At 39.9% G+C, this 27001-nt stretch overlaps 1 long non-coding RNA gene across 2 annotated transcripts; it reads left to right on the forward strand.

The window, feature by feature from the left end:
• Nucleotides 1-688: 688 nt before the first annotated feature.
• Nucleotides 689-27001, forward strand: LOC111263851 (uncharacterized). Of its 2 annotated transcripts, XR_015312460.1 has the most exons (4): nucleotides 689-1550; nucleotides 1683-1793; nucleotides 25171-25411; nucleotides 26467-27001. It is a non-coding gene; the product is annotated as an uncharacterized LOC111263851 (long non-coding RNA). The 2 variants fall into 2 exon arrangements; XR_002682505.2 differs by lacking the exons at nucleotides 689-1550; nucleotides 1683-1793 and adding an exon at nucleotides 24520-24895.

A 27001-nucleotide genomic window follows, 5' to 3' on the forward strand; every position in this document is an offset into this window, starting at 1 on the left:
GTACGTGATTGGGTACTGCTTAGAGCAAAGCTTGCACTAGCTGTAGCGCTTCTACCTAATATCTGTACATTTTATTTCTGGTTTTTCATCAGATATTTTATTAACGTAGTTTTTTTTTTTTAGCAATATATACTGAACGATTTCTGGTCAGATCAAGATGGAACGCCCGATTCTCCGTTCGTCGTGCGATAAACAAGTACGAACCACTTGAATTTAAGTAAGTTACCTGCCTTAGGCGTTTCTAATTTTGATATTGTGGATCGTTTAGTACCTACGACGATCTTCAGATCTAGCATATCCGGCTAAACGTAAAATGCATTAGCTAACAAGTAAGCGTTATCGTATGTGTAGACCGAGGAAATCTTTGGATAAGTTAATTTGTCTGATTAGCAGATTAATATACAATATGGCTAATTGAATCCAGTGATGTCTTTCACATATAATAATGCCATACTGTATTTAGGTCGTTCGACTCGTACACAACGCAGTCTATCGCTATCAATATAGGCTACCAGATACCAAACTATAGATACTAAAGGATATTTGAATGAACAATCGCTTACAATTAATAGACCAACGGTATAACTTAGAACGAACGCATTGAAACGTCCTGGGGATATATTCAGGAATGCATTTACGATCGGCTTCGCTAACATCTGATCCGATCCGATTCGCTTCGCAGTCTCGATGGCCATCATTCCAGAATCGCAAATCTGTATTGTCGCCAGGTGCATTGTTGGCCATTTACAACCAATGAGAAAGGCGCGGGAAGGGCAGGAAAATATGAAATGAGAGGGAGCAACGCCAGTTGTAATAAACAATGACCCCGAAAAGAAGCTAACAGAAACGTCGATCTTACGTTTATGAAAGCTGCTGCTGCCGACCCACATAAATGCCTAACAGATATGGGAGACCCTTCGTACGACTAAACACTGGAAATATTCTTGCTGAGGCTTACAACCAGACCCTGTTTATAGCTAGCTAGTCATCTATCATTTTTCTAGTTGGTCATCTCTTGTTTTTATGTACGGTGCCATACCTAGAATGTAAGGCCACATAAAAGTTGGCATGGAAATCATTAATTAGTCTCCTGGAAGTTATTTAATATTCTCTGACAATCCGTAGGGGCAAATAGTTCAGGTAGATCTTGTTGGATTCGAATCGTGTATATATTATATAACTGCTATATAATCGTAGCAGTTGCTTGTCTAGGGCCAAGTAAAATTGCCTTGGCTGATCCTGAACTACAATTTAGTTGCATACATTTTCAGGATCGCCTTTTGATATTGCTTCCAATGTCGTTAAAGCTGCTGAGATGATATATATGCGTCGGCATACAGTTCATTATAATAATTGCGTTTTTGCTTGTTGTTTTTCCATAGAAAAACAAACACATGTTTCGGCATGTTTGATGTCAGTGTTGTAAGCACGTAGGTCTCATGAAACAGCTGCTTCTCTTGTAGCGGCGTCGCATAAATACAAACACGTATTTTGTACTGTTGCTGAGAGACCGCCGTCGGGTGCGTCGTGCGAAATCGCTATGAAAAATGGTACGTATCAAACGCGTACACGTGGATGTCAGCTTTCACCAACGTTTGTTGTCAAAATTCGTGTTTGATTTTCGGGAACGACAAATGAATTTTTTTCTATTCTTACACAAGATCAACGCAATATGATTTCAGTCGGGAAGTCCTAACTGCAGATTCGCCATGGAACGCACGGGATGCAATATAACAAGAAACAATGGAGAATGCGCACGGCAGGAGCGAACGATGTCCATAAAGCATCATTTTGTAAGAATTCGCACCTTCAGAATAAATTGTAAACGACCGAAGGTAAAAATGAAGTGCCGATCACGAATCAAACACCGATTCCTTATCCGTAACCAATTAGTTTAGTTTACATAATAACGAAAGTTCCATGGCGCTGTGTTTTATATGTATTGGTAACACATACCTTTGCAGGGGACAGGATGATGCACATAAAGGGTGATAGACAGCACGAAAATTCAATGTTTTGCTCCTTTTGCATTATATATATATCTATTACTTCTTATTATGGATACGATTATCTGATAAAATATCTAGCTGAAATTTGCAGCATAAACATTCTTGAAAAATGGTTAAAGTATGAAAAGGGGTTCATGTATATATAAACTTGATTAGCTCTATTATCGAAAAAACTCAATACCTTTGAATTTAACCAATTATGTTTATAGAATGAGAGGGATATTAGCTTCATCGTACCTTCTATAGCTACAATTCTTGCGAATCAATTGCCAGCAAGCGTACATATATATATGTACGACATTCAGGGCTTGGGTCATGTATATGGTTGCAATACGACTCGCGTAAATGGCAGACGTTTTGATATTCTAGTATGCATAATAGATTGTGAATGAGCCTTTCGTCCGGCCCGTCGATAGCTTTTACCGTGTCACCTAGCAGACAACGACCAGTGCTAAAAAAATCACTGATATAAAAGGTCCAGGATAGCCCTTACAGGAAATGACTAAGAGAACGAGTGAACCCAACACGCTAGCTAATGTGCCTTCCAGCAGGACACCGACTCTTATTAATGTTTAGGCTCTTCCGCGTATCAATAGAGAATTCTTACGCGGTCAGGACGGGCGACCGCCTCAGTTCAATGGGCTACGCATCATATCAACATTGGGCGTTGATGCTCAAGCAGATATAGTGGTTTTCAGAACTTCCTTTCGGGTTTTCATATGAAGCGTTCTTTGATCATTAACCCTAAACTGACGCCCGTGTTTTCCTTCGAGAAAATGGTCATACGACTTGACTCCAATGTTTACATCGATCCTCACTGAGATAACAGCGCTCAAATATCGTTTTCATTTTTTGCACAAATTCTGCGTACTGAAAACGGTATCGTATGTACCTACTAATGCTTTTGACCGTATTCTGCTCGTTTTGCTTCTAGCAAAAACAGCATCAATAGTACGAAAGTGGAGTGTCGGGAAGATATTCAGTAAATACTTGAGCTAAAAGCTTATTATAGTTGTTTGGTTCATTTCAATTTGACTGCACATACAGATAGTGTATTAGTCGCAAGATGTGTGAAGAAATTATTCTTCAGACAACATTCTTGTAAAGGAGTTAGCCCGACATGCTCAGATTCTTATTCTTATTATATTCGTTCTGTCGTATGATAGTTTCCCTTACTAATTTATGTCTACATCTGTGTTTTGTCCTTTGGGGAGACTAGTAAAATTTTGAGCCTATCGCATACTGCCACTGCGTTCGTGTTTTTAGCCGACTGCAAAGAAAAACTGCGAAAAAAAGGTTTTAGATTCGCAAAAAATAAGTCATTACATCATAGAAAATTAGGCTAAAAAAAATACATATGACCTCCATGAGAAAAATAAAAAAAAAAAACAACAAATTAAGTTTAGGCAAAATACGGGATGTCTCTGCTATCGCACGTACTTTCAGTCAGTTGTTTGCTAGAAAAAAAGTAATGGTGCTTTTACCCGATCAGACTAAACAGGTCGGCGAAAAATCTAGAAGTATTGTAGGCTGTGTCGAAAAATGTAAAAATATGACTACTAATAACAGCCGAGAACCTAGACTCTGCCTAGGTTTTTATGCTGAAACATCACGGCCCATAGAGTCGAACTGAGAAATAGCACACTTAAAGCATTTGTATTAAGCCGAAGCGCTCCGACCATGTACATACGGTAGTAAAAAGAATGCAATGTAAATGATGCTCTCAAACCGCAGACGGAAAGAAGTCTTGCCAGCTTACAAGTTGCAGCAACAGGCCGTCGATGCCCCTTAACTGTTTATGCATAGACTTTATTTGCTTCAAAAGTAAATAAATGTTGCCAGGCAGTAAGAAAAAGGGTACGAAGTAGAGTAGTAGAGTGCCGTATAGAAACAAGGGAACTAATGTACCAATCGTAGTAATGGTTTCACACAAAAAAGTATTTGCAAACTTATCGGTAAACCATAGCAGTGTAGTAATAGCAGAAAACGGTAACTATGAGAACCGAAAACACGTAAAGATCACTATTTGAAAAGGCGAAGAACCAGGAAGATTCCGGTATGTTCATAAGCTTTACTGACTTAGAATACTATTGAAAAACCCTCTCGACGTTGGGTGCTACATTTATATAGATGCCCAAATTAAATCAGTGGAAATGATCGTGCAAGTTCTTCATTGAATTGAACGCTGAAGACTTACTAGACGACGTGTTTAGTGATTGATTTTTTAACTTAAGTTTATCAGTTTAAGCGAAACGTTGACATTGCAAACAATCTTACCACGTTACAGAGATGCGGTAGAATATTTTCGCCAGTGCTTTTCGTCACCGCAGCTAGAATAGGTACGGGTCAAAGTTGCCCCCAACGAACATCAATGCTTATATTCGAAATTTTCCTAATTGCTAATGCACTCTGGAGCAAACGCGAGATTAGTAAGTTTTTACCATCACCCGATGCCACTTATAGAGATTGCCTGATTAAATCGCCGCCTCGGAAACATTTTTAGCGACCAGATCCTGTGGTTCGAGATACATCATTTCTTAATGACGCATTCATTAAATGAACCTGTTGTCATAGCTGCTTATTCTAAATCAACTTCTTACTTACTACCGACCGCTGTCAGGGAGCTGCGAAGTATAAAGGCAAATATATCTAAGTTTGACGATTGCTAGAGCAAACATAGGTGAAATCTATTCTAATTTTTCGTTCTATTAAAAGGTGGCTTTTTATTCAAAGCAAAAAATCAAATGTTACAATATAAAAAAAGCGAAAAAAAACATACGTTACAGCACATTGAATTTCAATTGAAGTCGCATTAACCATTGAAGATTTCAGCCAACTTTTAAAGCCCTTAGTACTTCCAAAACATGGCTACTGGCCATGTGAGGGCTCAACTTCATAGCCACGTATTTTCCACATGTGTCCTTTTGGCTGACGTAAGCTGCATTTTTTCTTCTACGAAACATTTTATAGTTTCGCGTCAGGATTCTATAAAATTTCGTCTCATTGGCTGGGGGCATCATTTTTAAAACCGTTTTCCGTATGATTTGTGAACAGGGGGGTACACCTTAGCTTCTTCACCCTTCCCCGATTTTAGGAGGTCTACATGTCAATAGAATATAAGCGGTCTCCATTGTGGACGTTTTTTCCTTATGTAAAAACGTTTTACTCATGCCATTTCTGCAAAATTGCATTTAGATAGCAGTCACGGTATAATTTAAATGTTGATCAAGTTCCGACAAGACTGTGCGACCTTCTAAACATTCTGTGACGGGCAAAAGGCGTGCTTAGCAGATACGTATAATATGTGGTATGAAATGCGGAACAAACGCAAGTAAAAAAACTCTATTTTGTCTGTGATCTACCAATATATATTCAGATTACCTTCGCGTAACTGGCAGCCAGATCAATAATTACGGTAAAATGAATCCACAAATACGATCTAATGCCTTCCAAACGCCGAGGACGCGCGCATCAGTTGTCCATTCTACCTTAGAATGTTATTCACGGATCACAGTTAGATGTATCTGGCTTACGTTAAAGGCGAGGCATATGGTAATAGCGTGACGGCGAAATATCTATTGGCGTTCACCTGCTTTATAGTTTACTGAGGAAAATACGCAATGCCTATAGCTTGTAACCACATACGTACATTGTATGCGGCTGATTACTCAACACCATTGGCTTATTCTGAAGTGGCCGCTACGTGCGTAACTTATTTACCGTGTTTTTCCTTTTTAGTTACTGATTACACGTACCTATAACTACTTGTATATATTAGTATACTGTACATGATACAGTACGCCTTGCCATTTTTTTTTCTTGCTAAATACTGATCATGCTGATGATGCAATTGTGGTAAAAGGTCGACCCATTCCAGCTAGAGATCCATAGTAATTATTATACCTATACGTAATATTATTGTACGGTACGTCTACGCATTCGTATGTGTGCAGACTGTGATACAAAGCTAATACGCGCATCGGTATCGTGCTACTGAAACATTGACCGTTGTCCGTTATATATGGCATCCGTTAGCTTACTCTATTTACAGACGTCTCGTAGTAGTAATAGAAGTGCTGTTTTGTTGTAGGTACTAAAGGCGCGCGACGCATATCGCGTATCCATTCGTAGGCTGGCTGCCTGATGCAACGCTAGTGCTTTCTAAATAATTACAGGTCAGTCTGCATCTTGATCTTGTAATGTCTCCTTATGGGTAGCCATCTTTGATTTAGATATCCGTGACGCGTCATCGGTGCGATATTTCGTTGTCACAATTTTTCCGCGTCCACACTGCAAGCACAGTTCCGGGGAACTGGTCACATCATACGCTGGCTTCGGCAGCTGTCGACAGAGCATGGGCCAAAACAGATCAGGCCCATGGCGTGACCTAGTTTCCGCCTTCGCGCTACCTATAGCTAGAGTTAGCCTTCTCTGATTAGTGGCCACCAGAACCACCTGTGTGCCAATCAGGCCAGCGGGCTCGGCTTCAGGTGTTGGGTTAATCTGAACGAACAGACCAATTGAGAATAGCGCCTATAATATATATATGGGCGAATTTTTGTTATATTAACATTTTTGTGTTAGCGAAACATGCCAACACGGTACCAATAAGCAGTATTTCCAGCATCGATGCAAATAAAAAAAGTTCCACTACTCTTGCTGTTACTAGGAACGGATCAAGTGACGGATAAGTGGTTCTGGCAGCATGCAGAGTCGTAATCATACAGACCGATCAATTCGTTTTGCACTGTGTATTTCAATATTTCGAGCGAACAAGTTATTTTCTCGGATGTTTCTAGGGAATCGGCAATTTCAAGCAAATGTGCCCTTTTCACTATGATATCATTGGATGGCCAGTGGCGGTTAGAGACAGACGCGAAAAGCTCTTCAGGCTGCAGACAGATTGGGGCTGCAAGACAACTATAGGCACACGTCCACTGTTAGTCACGGAGACGATTGTTATGACCGGCCCGTACGCTTCGTTGTTTAAACGGAGGGTCTGCCCTCAATAGGCCAGTTTAACTAGAATGGGACGCGTGCAATAGACCCACCCTCTATACCATTACTGCGGACATCTGTGTGAATCAGTAAACGGTCCTATTGATCTGATGGAGCGTCATAAAATTGTTTGGTTCTTTTAAATTGTTAACACCATTCCGTTCGTTTACTATGTACCGTGTACGCCGTTAGTTTCAGACGCCCTACACAACATGGCTGCGCGAGCCGTTTATATAGAAAACGAACTATGCTCCCTGTGAGGATATGGATGAATAAATAGTGTTGCAGAGTGAGTTAGGTGCAAATTTTTCCCACTCTAGATATAACATGCCAGGTAAAAGCATGCAGTGGAGAACGTCTGGCTGAAAACAGCGGAAAAAATCAATTTCCAGTCGGTGATCAACCGAACAACGACTTGAAAACACCGTTAACAGCGATATCTTCGGAGGAAACGCGTTGGAAAGAATTAAAATTCTAATTTGTCTAATTATAAATTTATTTAGAATTTCTCGTCGTTTAGAAGCCCTTTGAATGGAACCTTGGCGGTTCCATTCAATCATCTATATACATCTATGTAAAACTGAACCACGTTCTTCCAGAGCCTATTTGCTTTATCTATTTTTCCTATGTGTCTATTATATCCGATCGAAAACGTGTAAACTACTTCTTAAAATTGAAAATAATAAATGTATAATAAATCGGATAATGTGAGCAATCGGCTAGTGGTTCCGTTCGTTCGCTAAACATAACATTTCTAGCTCTACCCTGTAAGATAGCCGGTGGTAGCTCGCTGACCGCTAAGACGTCGCCCTTCACTGTATATTAAAAACTGTTTTTGTTGCTACGCCACTGCTGCTTGCGGTAACAAGGGTAGCGAAAAGAGAATTACGTCGATTATTCAACCTTCTGGGAAGCTGCGGCGCACGATACGACCTGGCGTAACTCGAGGTGCTGCCGCCTGAAGTCTTGACAGGCTACGTCAACGCGTGACTGGAAAACATGGCGTCTCTCATCTATTGTACATTAACGGTGCGATCTACAGGAAGATGTTATGGCCGCGGGGTGGTCGACTAGCGACGAAAGGCGTCTGAGGCAAGTCGCCCCCTACCATCCGATTTATCATCCTAATACTATCTACTCTCATTATTCCGTTCGCTTTTTCGCATTTGTGTTCTCGATCTAGACTATACCGTAGAACAGTAGGGTATGATGCCTTAAGGTTGGACAGTTTATGGCCATTCGGGAAGCAAGAACCGGGGGGTAGTTGGGTAGCGATTGGTTCCGCCTGATCGCCAAGGAAATCCCACATAGTGAACAGGACGGCGGTGGGAGATGGAAAAGGCACAGTAGTGCTCGTGTGGAAGAGAGATCATGGAATCTAGCTGAGGATTTGGATAGGCAGTGTAACTCCTAGTTAAGGGTTGACTAAGTGGTCTAATGTCTAGTTGGCTAGCGAGCCGGTACCTCAACTAAACGCCAAGACGATGAAGGGACAGAAAAAAAAAGCCACAGTAACGACTAATAAAAGCAAAAAGGAAACCCTGTCAGAGGGGAAGCAGGACCAAAACAGAACCGGTACTTCCTACCGTGCCAGAGCCGAGCGATCTACCGTCAAAGAGATCACGGAAGAATAGTGTACGTCTGTCACCCTAAGGAAAGCTTTTCGGAAACAAGATTCAATGAGGCGAGTTGGAATGTAACGAAAGTAAAAAAAGATTTGAGCGAATGAAGAAGTTGCCTCGGTCCAATTCATTCGACAATATTTCAGTCACATATATATATACATGTACACACACAGGGGAAGGTAAAACTAGATGATCCATTACTTTTCTCTAGCAAGTATACGTTGATTTCAAATTATAATACAGTTCAACTTTCTGATTTTTTTTTAGATATACATACACACACACACACACACAAATGCATCATAAATTGTTGCAATGGTATCGGATACCGTCGAAGCTATTCAATGAGAAAATTCCCGAAGATTCAGCTAAGCTTACAAATTAATTTCACACGTCGTAGCTGTCAACGTCGTGTTGCAGGTTGATAGAAATGTATCGATGACTCTATCGGCATAACGCATCGTTCAAGCAACAAAACGGTATTGTTGACATATGCTTTCCGTCGTGGATAATCAAGATCATGGATTAAAATTTACCATAGTTAGATAATTATTTTGAAGTTATGAATGTTTTGCAGACTTCAGTATGGTTAAGTTGTTTTTAGACCTTCACCCTTCAAACGCAACGTAACTCACCTTTGCGTACGTCAGTCATTCGGTACTCAGCTTTACATTACGCATCAGGACTGTAGCATCTTCCTTGACCTTAATCATAACCTTTTCTATATAATTTTCTTATTAGCTATATTGAAAATCCGATTCGTTCGCACAAAATCGTTAGTGGCCAATGTAGCCTTACCAATGCTCTAATTATGTATATATAGTAGTTAAATAAGCAACGCAGATAGTATTCGACACTTTGTCTGCTTCGACCCTTTGAACAAACGTGGTCCTTTGTGACAGACCAAATAGATTATTTTTGTCTGGTCTATTTTTTCATATTGCTTTTCTGTGAAATATCCTTCCTTAATGCTACAGCGCATAATATTAAGAGGAAATCAAATATGATTTGGTGGCGAAAATAGCCTAGCACGTGTTATCCTGCACGCGCAGTCCGATGTATGTCGCAATGAAATTCATAAACGGCGAAACGGGTGATAGCGTAGAGATTTGTGCGGTATGAGTTTCTTCCGATACTATACGTTATAGCCTTAGTTTCGTGGAAAGTTGGATCTATGTTAGCCATCGTATCCTATGACTTGAATGGCGTAAGCTGAGGAGATACCTCGTCCTGTAACATCGTAACATGCGTAAATGCAGAAGCCGCTTACAGTACACGGGCTTTATTCCGTCCAGATTATAAACTTGATTTGTTAGAAATTATACCAGATTATTTATTCACTATATGAGGCTGAAAGTTGAATCAAAGGAAAGGGGGAATTTCAGACACTGCCACGAAAACATCCTCTACCTTCTTGAAGGACCATTTGTTAATTGGTGCAATAATATCGTACTAATTATTAAACAGAAGTGATTCGAAATTCCTTATACATTTATAGATCAACTGGGTAAAGTTGCAGATTATCTATGACACCAATACGATCTCTTCGATAGGACTTTATTGATGTCGTTTATTCTAGCCTAATCTCAGGGCCTAACTAATGCTAATAAGGTAGCAACTTAGCGACCGCTTGTTGTCTCTGAAGCCTAGATGTTTTAGGAGAATATGACAACGTTATCGGCATCGATTTATTTAAACATCGTTAACCTATATAAGCCGAAGTCTCTGCCAATATAAGAGTATTCAACCCAGGTTATCTTCCTGAGCACGCTCTGCTGCTTGTAGAAAGGCCTCATATTCAATAACATTCATCGAACTCGAGTTTTTGCAGCAAAGGATTGCAACGATGAAATAGCGCGTCCCGAATAAGTTTCAGCCGTATTCCACCTCTTGAAGCAGAACCGAAGCTCGAATAACATTAAATACCTTCATATAGAAACGCCTGACCTTGCATAGCAGGCCGTATTTAGTCAATTAACATCAAGCAATCGGGCAGATGATAAGCGGCCGATCCTGAAACCATACTGCTCATTTAAGATACTCTTTCAAGTCTCTCGATGACCTTGAGGTAATATGTTTTTAATGTGTCCTTTTATTAATAATATCTCTCCAGAAGATGAACATCGTTGGCTTCGTTTTATCTTTAAAGCTTTACTCCAACCAGGGCGGATGCAACCACTATGAATGCATCCATTATACAGGTTTGCTAAACATGGTAGTACATACAGGACGTCTTCCAAGTGCTCACTGCATGATCACGAGCTCGCCACGGGGACACTTACTAGATTAACACGCTGCTGCTAACTCTTCTTACTCGCTGAGGATATCTTTTCAGGATTGTGTTAATACATTGAGAGTCCTATAATATTCGTAGATGCTTGCACAACACGATATGGTCGAACAAGCATGCTTTATTTTTGTAGTCTGCGCTTCCATTTGTAGACGTTTTTCCGGTACACCTTGAACGACATATGTTTTTTTTGAAATTTTCCTAAGTTTCCCGCATGCCAGGCTAAACCACGCTGAATTCTATTTACATGTAGCTATGAATTCATGAAACTTTGTTCCGTTTGTCGTTTGAACGTGCAGGTTCACTACGTAGCTTTCACCTCAGATAAACCGACTTGTTGACATTACTTAAAAAAATGTTTGCGAAACCCTGATTTCGTCCGACTTCAGAAGCGATGGATGCTTTTCCTGTTTGCTGAAGCTGTTGCATATTCAAAAAAATAGTGGGTTATAAAAATTGCGTTTTGTGGGGATTGCATTGAGACGCCTCTACCGGTAGTAGAAGCTATGCGCGCCATAGAGATTTCGCTAAAAAGCTCATTTGGTCGCACATATGATTTCAACAGCCACGCGAAAAGGCATTTTACGCATTCTGCTCAGTATAATAACAGACATTAGGTATTTATTTAAATCCTACAAAACCGCAAGGTTTAAACATGCTCTAAATAATAATAAATTAATTATCCAAGGTCGCTTAGACGAAGGAAACCAGAGACACCATTCTAATGTCATTTAACGAAGAAAAATGATCACGTTTTTATTTTTTTCTTGAAAAAGCTCTATAATTACGTGAGTGAGCATATCGACAGATGTATACTCTCTTACGTATCGTAGTTAGTGGGGTCGAAGCCCAGATACCCCTTTCAAGTTTGCTTCTCTACGACATCCATTCTAGGCTGTTGAAAATGTATTGACCGCTTTTATACAAAATTAAAGCAAGTATTTTTGATAGCCTAAAATACTAAATATGCGTCACTTTAGTCAATGATCCTTCACCATTTCTATAATGACACCATAATGTCTTGGCAAAAAAGATTTTCACACTTTTTTATTGAAACATTATCTAGAGGGTATTATAAAGACCGAAACAGGTTTAATGATACAAGATTTGGGCTATATAGCAAGTACATTAGAAATTCCAGTTCGCGTTCTTTCAATTTTTGCCGGACAGCTGAGTATGTATGTGTATGCGCAAGCTCCGTTCGACTTTTTTGACCGCTTATTATAATCGTGGTAACTGTCGATAGCAGAAAAAATAATTGTTGTTTTTTAAGTGGCAGCAATTCATAATGCACGATTCCTTATAAATCCTACTAAACATAGGCATAACCTTCCCTGGGTTTTGAAGCATATTATTTTATTTGTACCACTTTTTATCATTTGCGATTTGATTGTTTTGCCTTTCTGTAGAGATTCATCGATGATCGAGCAATTCCTTCTCGTCAGTTGGTGCGGTATTTAAATTTCGAACTTCTTTTGGGAGCCAACTTCCTTGGGTTGAAAACTGGTTGGTAACGGATGGCAATACGGTGCCTACTCACGCATCCATCGTGCTCAAGCTTGGCAGTAACTTTTCTTCTAACAATGCGCCTTAATCACAAACAGCGGAACTTTTTTTATGGACCTGAATAACATAATTTTATTATTAGCTAACCGTTCGCTTACAGACTTTTCTTCCTTGAGATAATTTTATTTTCGAAAATCTAACTTTAGAAATATTTTATTTTCCTAATAACCATTTTGTCTTAATTGTAAAATACAGCGAGTTCTTATGGAATTTTCCCTTGTTTTTATTTTAAGTCTGAATAGAGGTTAGCACAATAACAACTTTAATATAGAAATATTTCAAGAGAACAGACAAAAACAGCACTCTTTACCACCAAATCTCAGATTTTAAATAACACGAATGCCGACCTGACGTGACTCGTATGATTTGGGGGTATGTGACTCAAAAGGCATCCAACTAGAAAAACGGTCAGTACTTTTTTTGTTAGATCAATATAATCCATTATATATGGCTAAGAAAACGCGACCTCCTTGTTTATTCCTTGCATCCGGTTATTATTTTTTTGTTATCCATGATACCACCCGATCACGTTCCTATGCTAAATGTTCTGTTTGGCTTGCGTCAGTTCCTGAACAAAGATGGGGGAAAAACAGTCGCGGAAAACACGCGACCGGCCGAAGCAGGACGTCCTAACGATGAAGCCAGTCAATAAACAACGGCGTTATAGTCGGTTGTTACGAGTTCGCTGTGAGAAGAATAGTTTTCATGAAATTAGTCGTGTACGCAGCAATACCGAGAGCCACCGGTAGAACGAATAAAGCCTGAGCTATGTTTGGTAGAATTTGAAAAGTTTTAATGAATTCGGTGGAAACACAAACGCGGACGAGACGAAGCCAAGGAATGTTATTAGTACATGCCTTAATAGTGAACGGCTGACTCTGACTAACGAAGCAAGTGAGCTGTGCACTGGCCGTTAGCGCTGACTTGTGGGACGTAGGCATGAGAGAAAGCGAAAAGCACCCCAGTATTACTGGGCGCCTGTTTCCATTCCATTTCATAATGAGTCAAAATAATATATGAGCTTCGCTAACTGTGCCGCCATCGCAAAATTACCGTAGTCTGTCTCACGGTAAGTTAGTGTCCGCGTGAAAAAAAAAAAGAACGAAATGCTAATATGGGTAGAAGAATAGTTACGCGTTGGGCTTCGTGGTGCGCCGCCACATCAAATCTCTGATCCGCACCAGGCTTCCATGGCACTCGGAAGCGGCGCAAAGAAGCCGAATCCTAAGACAAATGGTTATAACATGCCATATGAGTACGTTCACGCCAGTAGAACAGATCCGTAATAGTCCGATTATGTATGATTTTTGGATGCCCTATTTAAAAAACAACGTCGTCGAAAAAATAAAATTAGGCAATAATATGAATACTGATTTGAAGTAAAGAGCAAGCGCGTAATGTCTTAATAGTTCTAAAATCCCTTCAGAATTTACCCACTTTAAATTAGCTGTTGATATACAAACGGCCAGTTCAAACGGGCAGAGAAAGGCAATCCGGTGTGGGTTCACAACGATCGTATTTGTTGGCCGGGCATGGGTGAAAACGTACAATGCTCGAGTCTCCATCTACATTTTTTTAGTTATAAAATGCTTAGTGCTTTACACACCATCTGTTTTATTACTCAAATTCAGAATTGTTTTATTTGCTTATCTTGAGAACACTGAGGTTTGAAGGAAATGCGCGTACACATATACACTGCTCGTATAATTTACGTTTTTTTTTATTTAAATGGGAACAAGAACGCTGACGAATCGACCTTGAGACATACGGATTTGGACCAGAGCAGTAATCTTTATAAATTTCTTGATAATAATAATGATTTAGATTCTATCTAAGTCAAACGAGGTGCTCCTGTCGCTGATCGGTTACTAGGGTTTATAAGTAAGGCTCATTCAATTGCAATCATATGATATAGTCGCTACTGTTAAACAATATGAGGAGGCCATAAGAAGCGGCTGGTGTGACCGTTTGACTTGGCCGTTGGCTTCGCTATCTATTTTTATATGACTGCACGATTGCCAAGTCAATGTTCACCCTTTGATCGGTCTCATGCATGAGCCAAGTAGAGAATGCTCGGCCTAACGTTGGCCTTGTCCCGTAGGTAACTGCAAAGTCATGCAGAAAGTCAGCGGCAGTTATAATCCTGGTCGGCTGAGTTCGGCCATTAGATGGGAAAGTGATACTCGGAGAACGTATTTAGCGTTAATCATTTCTATTTCATTACGGATTTGTTTCATGACTACACGCACACGTAATCCGGGAAGTATTTCCGATGAACGATTAGCGGTGCGCAGGTGGTGAAGTTACACATCTTTTTTTTTTCTTTTTGTTTTTCCATATCAATGAAAGCGGCTGAATGATGAAAATCAAAGCTCGAAATGTTTCCAAGCAGTTATACGATAGCCTCATTTTGGTTTTTTGACTCCCATGGATCGTTTCATTCTATTGAGTCGTTCGTGTGGCTTTCGCTATAGCCCAGAAAGGCTTCTCCTATAGACTTTCGCACAAAGCCCATAGAGTAAACGTTTACAAAGCTAAATAGCAAGAGAATAACGTAACTGCAATTTCTATAATATAATAATTTAAAAAATACCAATGGCATGATTTAAGCGGTCTATCCCCATACAGGGAGGCCGGCATCAATCGTAATTAGACGCCGAGTTTCGTAGCTTACTGGGTAACCTATTTTAATTGAAATGTATTTTTACTTTGTCACGGAAGATGTTTACAATGGCGATGGCGTAAATGTAGAAAGCGTAATGTGTGAAAAAAAGCCTCTGGACGAAGAGGCTGCAAATCTGCTCGGGCAAAAATTCCTACCAAATTCTACTAAACTCGGTAGGAAAGTTTACATATACATGTCGAAGCTGGTTTATATTGAATACATCGAATCAATATATAATAGTTAGGCTGCGTTTTGAATTAGTGTAATTTGTGCTTGCGTTTAACCTATATAGTACAATTTTCCTGGATAAAATATTGGCGATTACCAAGTTTTTTAAATTAATTCATTTGAATACAATACGTCCAGAACGTGTCAAACGTTATACTGTACAAACGTCACCGAAATTAATTTTAATTGCATTTTTAGGATTCATAACAGGACCTATTGTGGACTAATGATAAACTAGCCAACCTTTGTATTTGAATATTTTTTACTCTTTTTCAATATAAGTTTTTTACTTTTAAACAGGGTTACGTTGCGGTACTCATCGTCTTTTTGACATTTTCCTGTTATAAGTAGTTTGGGTTAGACGGATTCAACTGTTCTAATATGGTTAAATTGCTAAACGATGAATGGGCATTTTTTTGCTATTAAATTTCTTTGGAATAATCGCAAATGCTTTCGTTCGGTGACAATAAGAGGGTCGTTACGTGCAAAAAACGAAGCACTGAAAAGGCATTGGTCCAAAACGGGGCAAGCCGAATGCAGAAGCGGCCGCCTTTTCGAAACCTCACCTCTGTGCATGTATATATACGTATGTATGTATGTGTGTGCATGCATGTGTAGCTAGATTAGTACCTTACGCGACTCAGCCAATTTCTAACAAGCAAAGTCTAGCACAACAAACAAATCTTCTCGCTCATTTTCTACGTTCACTGCAAAAACAAGCAGCTAACTTTCTAATTAGATCTCTCATCCGTGCGACGATAGCTACCTGACTCTGTATGCTAACATAGCTAGATCATTACTTCTATCACATATTTTGCATAAATTATAATGTTCTAGGAATATATCTGGGTTAGTGTTGATCGATTCGATCGACCCCAATGTACCACCCCAATCTCTAGCTACCGTATTATCTATCGACTCTGTCTATCGGTATGGCAGAAAAAAAAGCTTTTGCAAGCTCTAATTAGTGTTCGAAACAGATTTTTTTTTCGTATTTTCATTGTTGTACCTGATAATCTAAGGCTCAATTTTAATTCAAAACTGCCTCGTTGTTTTCGGTATCCCCGAAGTAAGTTCTACGAAATTAACTTAGTGTAAAGATTATAATATATGGAAGATTGCACTACTGTTGTGCAGCTCTAGCTCTGATGCTTACAACCGTAATGGATTGGATGGCTAGAGATGTTACGTCTTTGCAAACCAATTCCGTAACTCCGTCATCGCGCATTTTTGAAGTCTGTTATGGAACAGCCTTACGAATAATTAGAGAGGAACTGCTATAAGCAATCAGCTTACATAGTTATCCTGACTGGAGTTTAATAACGGATCATAAATTCAATGCTCCCCTTATTCGGACAACGGTCAACACTACAATCTCATGCAAGCCGAACAGGTTCCCTCATCTATTCTCGTAGTAGCAAGTTCTCTCTAGATACAATTATCGATATCTCCGATGTTCGTCACTCTGTCATCGTCATAGCTTAGCTTGACTTTTAAACTGAAGCAAGGAAAATTTATTTTTTTTTTATTAATTACGATTGAGAGACTAAAGCGTTCGAGTAGAGGTGCATAGTCTTTTTTTCTTTTAGCATAATTTCTGGTTAGGAAAAAACGTTAGGTATCTTGTTAGTGGTGCGTTTCAACCGAGGGGGTATGGATTTCAATATTAACATACAGAAGGTCAATTTGTTAGGGGAAAGCCACTTCGTTCATGGACTTCCGCACGTCTTCAAGGACCATTACGGCTTTGGTTGGCCTAGACCCATAAGAAACACATACAGACAGGCAATACCTTCAGCTTAGGCCTGGACGACAAGCTGCACACTTGTCCCAGAAAAAGCCTCAAAATGAAAACAAGTCCTAGCCGGTAGCCGATACATTCCCAGTCTCCCACCAGCGGCCTGGTACTTCTAATGTAACGCTAAACTACATTTTGGGAAGAAAGTCACTGTAATAGCCTGAGGAGGCTATTAGGTAAAGAGTAATATGCACAGAAACTCCCATTGTGGCGAACGCTCAGCACGGTCGAAAAAACAAACCTTATTGTGACTACTGATTTCGACCAACTTGGTAGCGCAGTTTTGTATTGTCGACAGATATGGTTTCCTACATTACCATATGGCCTTTGTAACACCAGTAGCTTATCAGTACGTAGAGTCTTCACATTCTCACTGTCTTTTCCTTTGAGGGTCAGACCCATAACCTAAGTAATTGCCTTGTAGACGCAAACAGCCTTAGTTCTGAAAAGAAATTCTTTTTGTACAGTGCAGAAACACGGTCAAAGCATAGCCGTGCGCTCTTGTACAAGATAACAGTAAGTAAAACAACATAACAGCATAGCGGAAATTTTAGCGGAAGCACAGCAACCATCTTTGAAGCCGATTTTAATCGCTGGATTTTGTTTTTGTGCATCTGTGTCTGAAATTAGTCGTCGGAACGTTGGGGAAACACGCGCGGTAATCACGCGTACCACGTATCGTACTCACTTTCTTTTAGATCAACTAAGTTTTCGAATCTTGAAAATCATCTCTACAGACGAAATGCAATTGTACCCTTTCTTGATCACGCATTGACTACACTGCTACGTGCGATTCACGTATGTAACGATGTTGCTAAAAATATTTCTATATTGGTAAAGGCCAATATTTTGGCAGTTTATGAGCTCGCTTTATCTATGCATATTTGTCTTCCACAACTATACGGGTTTTGCTCGCTTATCGACGACACCAAAATCAGCAATAGGCGGATCAGAAGGTAGATAGTAATGAGTCAGGAGTACGGTTGACTAAGGCTAGCTGCTAATCGTAATCGGGTCGTACGCTGATCAATTCTCGTTTCGCCCAATTTTTCTTTGTGAAAATGTGTTCTTTGCAAGAGGATTAACTAATAACATGCTGTCGGTGTGGCTTACAAGGGGGGCTAACCATGCGACATCTGTAATTTAGCTGCTGTTCTTATTTCTCAGATATATGCTCCGCTTTGCAAGGCAACCGACGCCAAAAAACCAATTTTAATCGGGGCAAAGTGGGTTGACGATGTCGTTCCCACACTTTTTTCCCATCAGTGCAAGACTTCTGGAAAAGAAGTGGTCATGTGGCAGTGACTTTGTGATCGCGAAGTCGAAAAGATGACAGGATTGTCCCAGTTTGATTCTGATTTCTAAGTCACCTCTAGATGATGATTTTTAGGTCAGCAGTCTCCGCATGAACAAGATAGATAATGGCAACGTTCTGTGTTGTACGAATCTCGAATTAGCTATATATAAATCTCCGTAATAACATCTCTGTAATATATCTGTAAAGTCATTTATCTATATAGGTAATGCAACGTCTCATTGTCGTTTAGAAATTACTCTGTTGATAAAAGGTAGTCTTTGTAGTTTTACGGTTACAGTTACGATAAAGATGGGCGGGATGGACGAAACGGTAAGCAGCAATGGGTCGGAAAGCGGCTTTAAAAGCGCGATGATGCTAGATGGACGCGTTAGGTCGAAATTCCCTAACGATTCCGCCGAAATTTGCGAGCGTTATTTAAGGTCAGCGGTTGGCCATCGCATGTGGCCTTGCGTCGTCTGGGTTGGGCTGCTTCTGAGTGTTTTCTCTCGGCTTTCTTTCATATGCCGGACCGAGTATAACGAACTTCGACAGTCGCTAAACCAGCAGGCGGCACTAAGTCCTATGAAACCCGCTTTAGCGATGGGCGAGTCGGCAACAGAACAATGCACATAATGACCTTTAAGCCAATAAGATGGCTGGTAACGGCTATTATTAACGTGTATCGCAATGCGGTCTAGTAGTGTCTTTTCTATCTGTACCATTTTGTATTTTCGTTTTTCATAAGGCTAACCATTGCAATTATAGAACCCTCAAAGGGTTGGAAATCACGCTTGGAATTGCTAGGAGGCGCTAGAAAAAAAAGTCAGCTTAGGGTTGCATTTTTGAATGCATTTCGAGTAAATGTTGTTTAGCTTATAAACCAATGTGAGTAGTCTTGAAAGTTATTATCTGGAATAGTCTCAGGTAGAATTTAATAAAAATTGTAGATTTGTGTCTAGATAAAAATTCTCTACGAAATTGCATACATCGCTTTACGTTGCTTTATGTCTATGGTTAAAACCAATTGCACTAATAATAAGGCCTTCTATTTGAAAATTTTTCCGTGTTTTCCTATATCAAAAACACACGACAAGTTCGTGAGCATCTTATACTAACGGGTTGTGTTGCACATTTGGGTGCAGGTATTAATTTCTAAAAGCTATTTTTCGGCGTCGAGCTGAGTGGAACAACAATCTTGTTGCTAGTGGTATTGATGAGCGGTGCCCCAGCTGGTGCGACGTCAGTCTTTGGCGTTCGCGGCATTTGGGTTGTAATCCAAAATAAACGCTGTGCTCTTTCGAGGAACACAGTCCTCTCTCTCTGTTGCACAGACGTTTCCTTCATTACGTCGGCACAATTGTGCACTGAACATGTAATCCGAAGGAAAGTAGTGGCGACGACTACACGCATAGAATTATCGATAAATCGAAGTTGTTTGTTAAGCTCTACCATTGCACGAGCGTGTACAAGTTGCATACAAAATCCTGTCTCACAAATCCCTCTCGTAGCTATTAACTGGTCAGCGTCAATTATCGGTAATTGATTAGTGTGATTCTCGCTTTCGATTCACGTAAATATCCGTGACCATCCGGTTCGTTTCCGAGCCGTAAAGCATGTGATCTCAAAGCACATCTTGTTGTTAAATGTGACCTTGGTATACTTACCCCCATGTTATGTATACCATTTTGGCAAAATGAATACGCGCGAAGTCAGCGAGTTTTCATGTACCATGTAGCTGGTAAGAATATTTAAATTCCTAATAGAATTTATATAACTAGCGTTGCACGGCATTGGCACTCAAAATCAAATTAAGGGCATTCCGTTGTACACATGACTAACGTTTTTAGCGGTTGATTTGGTCGAACATTTCACCATTCGGTGAGTACCGCATCTATAAAGATCTTACGAGGGCGGGAAACTAAAACATAAAGAAATACGAACAGGTAGAAGCAACACAAAGACCGGTCTATAACAAGTACAAAGAGGCAATCCTAGTTCATATTTTCTTAAAGAGAGACCTAAAGCTTATCTCAGCATGGAAAACACATAGTTGTTTCGAGGCTGATGTAATTCTGCTTACAGAAACTTTTTCAATACACGCTAAAGGTAGCCGATTAATTATAAAGAGAAAAATGCAGCAGCGGAAATGCGTACGTCTAAATGGAGACAATTATACCACGTTCGAAGTTTAGGATGCCTATATTTACTACAGGAACTCGACTAGGTTCTATTGACTGTAACCTGCGACCACATGGTACATATACTCCGAAGGGTACTTTAAGATGGCAACAGAGGGCGCAGCCACTTGCTCATGGTAGTCACGCCTATCTTTTACGCACACTTCTACTGCGCATGGACTCTAGGTACGGAACCAAAGCAAAGGACTACACCAAACGCCTGGATCACTTTCATCCCACTGGGGATCTATAACAGCATAGCCTGGCAGAGCAAGATGAGACCTACCCAGTCAAAGTTAAGCACGAAAAATAATAGTTTAGCTTCTTTAGACATTTTGAAATTAGGCCATTTTGGTATGTGCGGCAACAAAGCTGTTAATACGCAAAACAACTGAACACAGGAAAAAGAGGCGATCCATGAGCACAGTAAGGCTTGCTGTCGTTCGAATCCTGCTACTAGTACCATTACAGCTATAACAATGCTATTAGAACACATTCAACATATACATTTTACCATGAAGCCAACGATAAAATGGATTGGTACAATTCCATGTACAAGGGTACCAAGGAGTTTCAGAATAATCAGCTTCTAACTCCGGTATCCATAGGACTAATGACCGAGATCCCAACAGGTACTGGATATGCTACGTTAAGGTTCATCTTTTACGAAAATGGCAAAGATGGAAACTTTTCTACGACTGAAATCTAAGTGCCAGCAAGCACGCCCCTTATCAAGGCGTTTATACGTACAGACAATACGGAATCTCGTGCAATAAATCTATCGACATAAGCGCTTAGTACCCTCCGCTTTCGTCGGTTTAAAAAGGTTTTTGGCAAAGTACATTGTGGGGAAACTCTTCAGATCTTCGGGAATGGATCTATAGTTGCCCTTATAAGCGACAAATCAAAAGAGCCACTCGTAGCGATAAGCAGGAAAATAAAGTTGAAGAGATTAAAAAAGCCGGTATGTTAGGACGAAATGTACTTCGTTGCGGGAGCCAAAACTCAATTTGCACTCTTGCAACGAGACATTTCGGAATAAATCAAGAACAAAACATTTTAGCAAAGATACGAAGCAGTCTGAAAGAAAAACGACAGTATCCATCGAAAACTTTCCACCGGATTAATCGAAAGAAGAAAAAGTGGACATTTTGCTAAACTGAAGTGACAGCTTGAGTGTACCCTCAAAGCACTGGCCCAATAACACAGATTTTATAGAGAGCGACACTGCTCACACAATAGTTTATTAGAGAAGAACACCGGCAGTGAAATTTGAACACATGGGTTGTGATTTTTCAACAAATAGAGAAAATTCGAGTTTGCCTATAAGTGTATTATAGATAAGACTTGGCTTCGTACGCAGGCCATCAAGAAAGCAGAAATCAGCTTAACGTGGCATGGATTCAATGGCGAACTCTACACGAACACGAAAATTTCGCTATACGCCCAAGGCTAATTGTAAGCTCGTACCGACGGTATGCGGAGCAAATTAATAGCAGATATCATTCACTAGCATGTAGAGTCTCATAGAGGGCAAGCGCCAGACATCTAGTCACAATGATCTTTTTTATGCTATTTCCTGTTTCTATGAAATAAGCCCATAAACGACAGGTTTTTAAAAAAGTAACTTCATTTTGCCGACAACGAATAGCTTTTAGCGGGTAGTCACGCTACGTATATTGAGATGCGCTTTCTTTTGTAATAATAATTATTGCCAATAATAATATTTTGCCAAATAATTGTATTTGTGTCTGACAACATACGTAACTGTTATTACTCTACCGTTACATTCGGCCAGCTATCCAAGTTGGTACGCAGCCGAACCGAGCATTGGTCACCAAGTGATACATCTCTTTTTAGAGGCCTTTTTGGGTCTCATCGAGAACATGGCCTGAGCACTTCGAGGTCGCAGAAAGGGCTACATGAAATCTAACTGTAACTATTACTTCTAACTCTCTAACAATGCTCCGTAGTCAACACTAGTCACAAGAACGAATGGGAACTATGGGATTCCCAACAGGTGAATGGGGACGGTTCTGGCTCAACCGCATAGTTATATCTAACCAGCGGTTAGGAACTTTTCTAATTAGCGGAACTTTTTCGGCGAAGTACAAAACGTAAAAAAGGCACGTTTCACAATTCGTCACATTTCTAATTATATAGACCGCTCGGATGGCCCTTCCAGGAGTGTAAGGCTATTGCGTAGGAAGTGTACTATCTTTCAACCTAAACAAGATTTAGCGTCACTACAATCTTCTTAAACGCACATATACAGTATAGAAATGAATGCAAACACAGATCTTAACACAATCTAAACAAGGGCATCCACAGTCAGATTTACTCCCATGTCTATTATTTTCTTCCGCAACGATTAAACCTAATAATTCATTCATCCAACTGATAAAACACCAATCGTTCGTAACGCCCATGCCGAGCGTGTGTGTATTGTTAGTGTCGATAAGGGCATCAACGGACCAATACAATAGGCAAAAAGATATGTATTTCTAGGAAAAATTGACGAAGGATTCAATAAATACACCGATACACATTCTTTGCTACGCCGTGATGCCCCGGGGTTCATGTTATTGAGTGCCTGGAACTTTCGAAATGGACCCAATACACGTGGGTTATGACTGACGTCTGGGAAAATCGTAAGTGGAATGGGTCTCGTTTACAAGCGGGCTAATGTTCTGTAGCCTGTGGAATAAACCTGTTGCGAAGCAAAATTGTACTATTCATAACTCTTATAAATAAAGTACTCATGCTTTTTTATTGAAACGAACCAACTTATCCGGAATCGATGTTTTTGCTCCGGAATTATGTCTGAAAGAATGATCAAAGCAAATTTAAAGGGGTATGTAAACTGACGTTCACTCGAAAATTTCGAATAGTAAATCTGTTTTGCAACCTGTAAAACTTACATGTTTTGTGAGTTCTATAAGTTAGAAAAATAGTTAATCATTAATTCCGTAGAAATAAGTTGCAGATTTTTTCAAAAATTTACGGTAAATTACTGTCTCACCTCGAAAAGTCAACGTGCAGTATCATAGATACTTATTTATTTAACTGAAGTAAACACTAACACTATGCAAGCGATACAGATAATAATGAATAAAAATAATAACCCTAGAAAAAGGACCGATAGAAATTTTGAGGTATATTATAACGTTTCTATCTATGACCTGTTTGATCCTATAATAGCAATGCAGTCATAACAAAGAGCTATATGAAAATCAGCAGTCGCTGCTAACACGTTTGGCCGCTATATTGAACCGTTTATATTTAATACTGCGCTTTGCTTGATGTTTTTATAGACTGTTATTTCCACCGATCATACCACATGCTTAGATATATTATGCTTGCTCAAGTATCATTGAGATTAACTACTACTTGAAAAAGATAGAGATTTGCTGTGACGCCAATATGTCTGCAGGGCCAACCTAAAAATGGCGAGTTTAGGCGCGGCCTATCCTCTTATGCTATAGCTAACAAGCTTCTTCAATAATCATGGGCTTTCAGATCACTCATTGTTCGTTTCAGATAGACTTCGCACTGGCGAGCCCGTGGCGTTTTACTGAGACTTTTAGCAGTGATAGTGACGGCAGTCTGAATTTCGTTTGGGGCAGGCAGTCAATGGTGTCTAACTAGATAAGTACATCTGTGCTGAATTTTGCTTGGGTTCTGGAATTGACCCGCGCTGTTACATCTCCTAGTTGCTTCGCTGCCATTTATTTTGGAAAGAGCACTTGTTATTGTACGTGCTTGCGTTGATGAAGGCACCGGTATTGAACTCTTGGAGAGAAATATATAATATACGGGCCATATCAGTCGCTTCTAAGAATAACTACCGCGGCCGTGAATGCGCTTCAAAACACGAGTTTTCCAGTAGCTCTGTCCGCCGATGAATCGAAATGATAGAGTCCGATCTGTTGGACCATCATGAAGCGTCGTGCGTTTGCTGCGGTGTTTCTACTGCCGTTTTATAAATGCCATACCTCTAGTAGGGTTCAAAGCGACTTTTTTCAAAGCATTTCATATTGAGCAATACACTATTTTTGCAATTTCACGCTCTGTTTTCGTTTCTCCAATATGTTAGTTCTATCGTCGTTGAGGGATCGTCCGGACCCGAATTGTTTATTCCTCGCATATTGCGACTTCATGCATGCGAGTGTGCACGAACGCTAAGATGGGACGTAACTTCCCCTCGCTTCATATTATATTCCCTTCTATGCCTCGCACCGGGTATGTTGACGACTTTCGTGAAAATCTGCTCCAGGAAACTGCGTGATGAGTTCGTTGTCATACCATCATTGTTCCCCCTAAAATATAGATAGAGAGCTGTTCAAAACGATACAAGCATGATTTATAACTTTTTAGTTTCTAAAAAGATCTGGTATGGTTCTAAATGCGGCCTAATCACTACATTAGGAGTTTTCGGATTCATCCTTAAATTATTTTTCTATTAAAAAAAAAATCTTTTTAAATAACTGGAATATCTCTTTTTACCCGTTTTCCAGGCAAAGAAACGTTGGTTTGAAGTTTTAACACTATCAAACTTTTTGGGCTCCTGAAATGCACAGGGGTTTAGTGCAAGTTACGTTAGTGGCTTCTTTCTCTGACCAAATTTCAAAAAATGGGCTGTACGAAGAAGTTAAGCATATTCATCACATTTGGTCGAACCTTGGCGGAGCGACAAAGGGAAAAAGCAAGTTCGTTTTTCTACCTGCAATTTCGTTTCTTCCACAGTCACATTGTCAAGTAAGTTACTTTTTACAAATTCATTACGTAGTGTTGCATTACTTAGACCACTTTTAGAGCTATATGGGCGGCCGCATTTCGAGCCTATAGCGAAACATTGGCCACCTGTTCTAATTCTCAGAGAAGAATAACTTGAACGAATAGTACGAATCCGTATATATGTATATATTTCAATTTGATATCATATAAATATATATATTTCGTGTTTTTTGCACTCGTTGTACCACATATCGTTTTTGTCAGCAATGTATAAAATGCGAAAAAATTGACATTGTTTGGACAAAAACAATATTGCGATTACAGATAAGCACCATGACTAAGAATGATAGCTATACAGATTTTAGTGCAATCGAGTGGGCAATTATATATGTAGAACTGCTACAGTTTATCGAGCTATCGATACCCCAATAGGGGTTCTACTTTGAACGACAACTATTCTTTATATGTGTATCATAGTTGAAATATTGGGACATTTATTGTATAGCTACACGTAAAAATGTACAGAGTATCACAATGTACATTGAAACAATTTACGCTGCCGGTCGGGCTAAGCCTCGTTTTAATAGCTACAATCATATAACTAACAACGGTCCGAAAGTCCTGCAGATGAATGGTAAGTAACAAGTGGGGTAATGAAGGCCGCGAGAACTAGCGTTCTCATTAGACAGTCGTATGATACGTAACTGTTTGGCTGCTTGAGCGTGGTATTATACATATAATGGGGACGGCGGTGAAAGGATATAAGTAGAAAATTGCGTCGTGTTTTTGTGATCTTGGAAAATGTTTGAATATATGGTAGTAGAGGACTAAAAATTAAGCATGTTGTCCCTATGCGTCGTGCCGATAGCTGCACAACGCTTGTGTAAATTCGCGCTGCAATTTCAAAATTCAAAAGCAGATTTTTAGCTCCTGCGGGCGCCGCCATCTACATCCGAGTTGCGACCATCGTAACTGCCGCCCGTACGTTGTTGTTATGATGTTATAACTTACTTATTAGCGACGATATACAGTTTCGACTTCCTTCTGGGACCTTTTTATCCCTCTGGACGTTTCAGCTTAAGAGGCAGAATACTGGAAAATCAGATGTCGAGGAACGAAAAAACGGGACGGGACGACTATCGAAGCTGCACAAACCGCGCGAGAAAAAGTCGTACTCTGCTTTTTGTTGGTGTTACTGGTAGGATTGATTGAATTGACAATAGAGTGATCGAAATGCGTTTGATTATATAGGCGCTCGCCGATTTTCAAAAAGGTCCGGGATGCGTACGTATACGTATACGCCTGCTCGTTATTCAATCCTTTATATCAGGATCAACTGATCGGCTTTAACAGAGATGACGAATGATCATAGTGGCTTTACAAGTAGGCACAATTTATTAGTGGCCAGTATAATTTGTCACGAACTAAATGGACATTTGTTTAGTTTGATACTGGTAGATGGGCACCCAGTTTAACTAATGTATTACATTATAGTAGAGGTATTATCTGCGCTGGGGTGTGAAAAATAATAGGTAACTGAATAGAACAATTGCCCGGCTATTCTATCTGGCGGCCTTCCTACAATAAAAAGAAAAGAGCATTCCCAGCCTT

Source organism: Varroa jacobsoni, unplaced genomic scaffold, assembly GCF_002532875.2.
Source record: "Varroa jacobsoni isolate VJ856 unplaced genomic scaffold, vjacob_1.0 scaffold_793, whole genome shotgun sequence".
Classification (NCBI taxonomy): domain Eukaryota; kingdom Metazoa; phylum Arthropoda; class Arachnida; order Mesostigmata; family Varroidae; genus Varroa; species Varroa jacobsoni.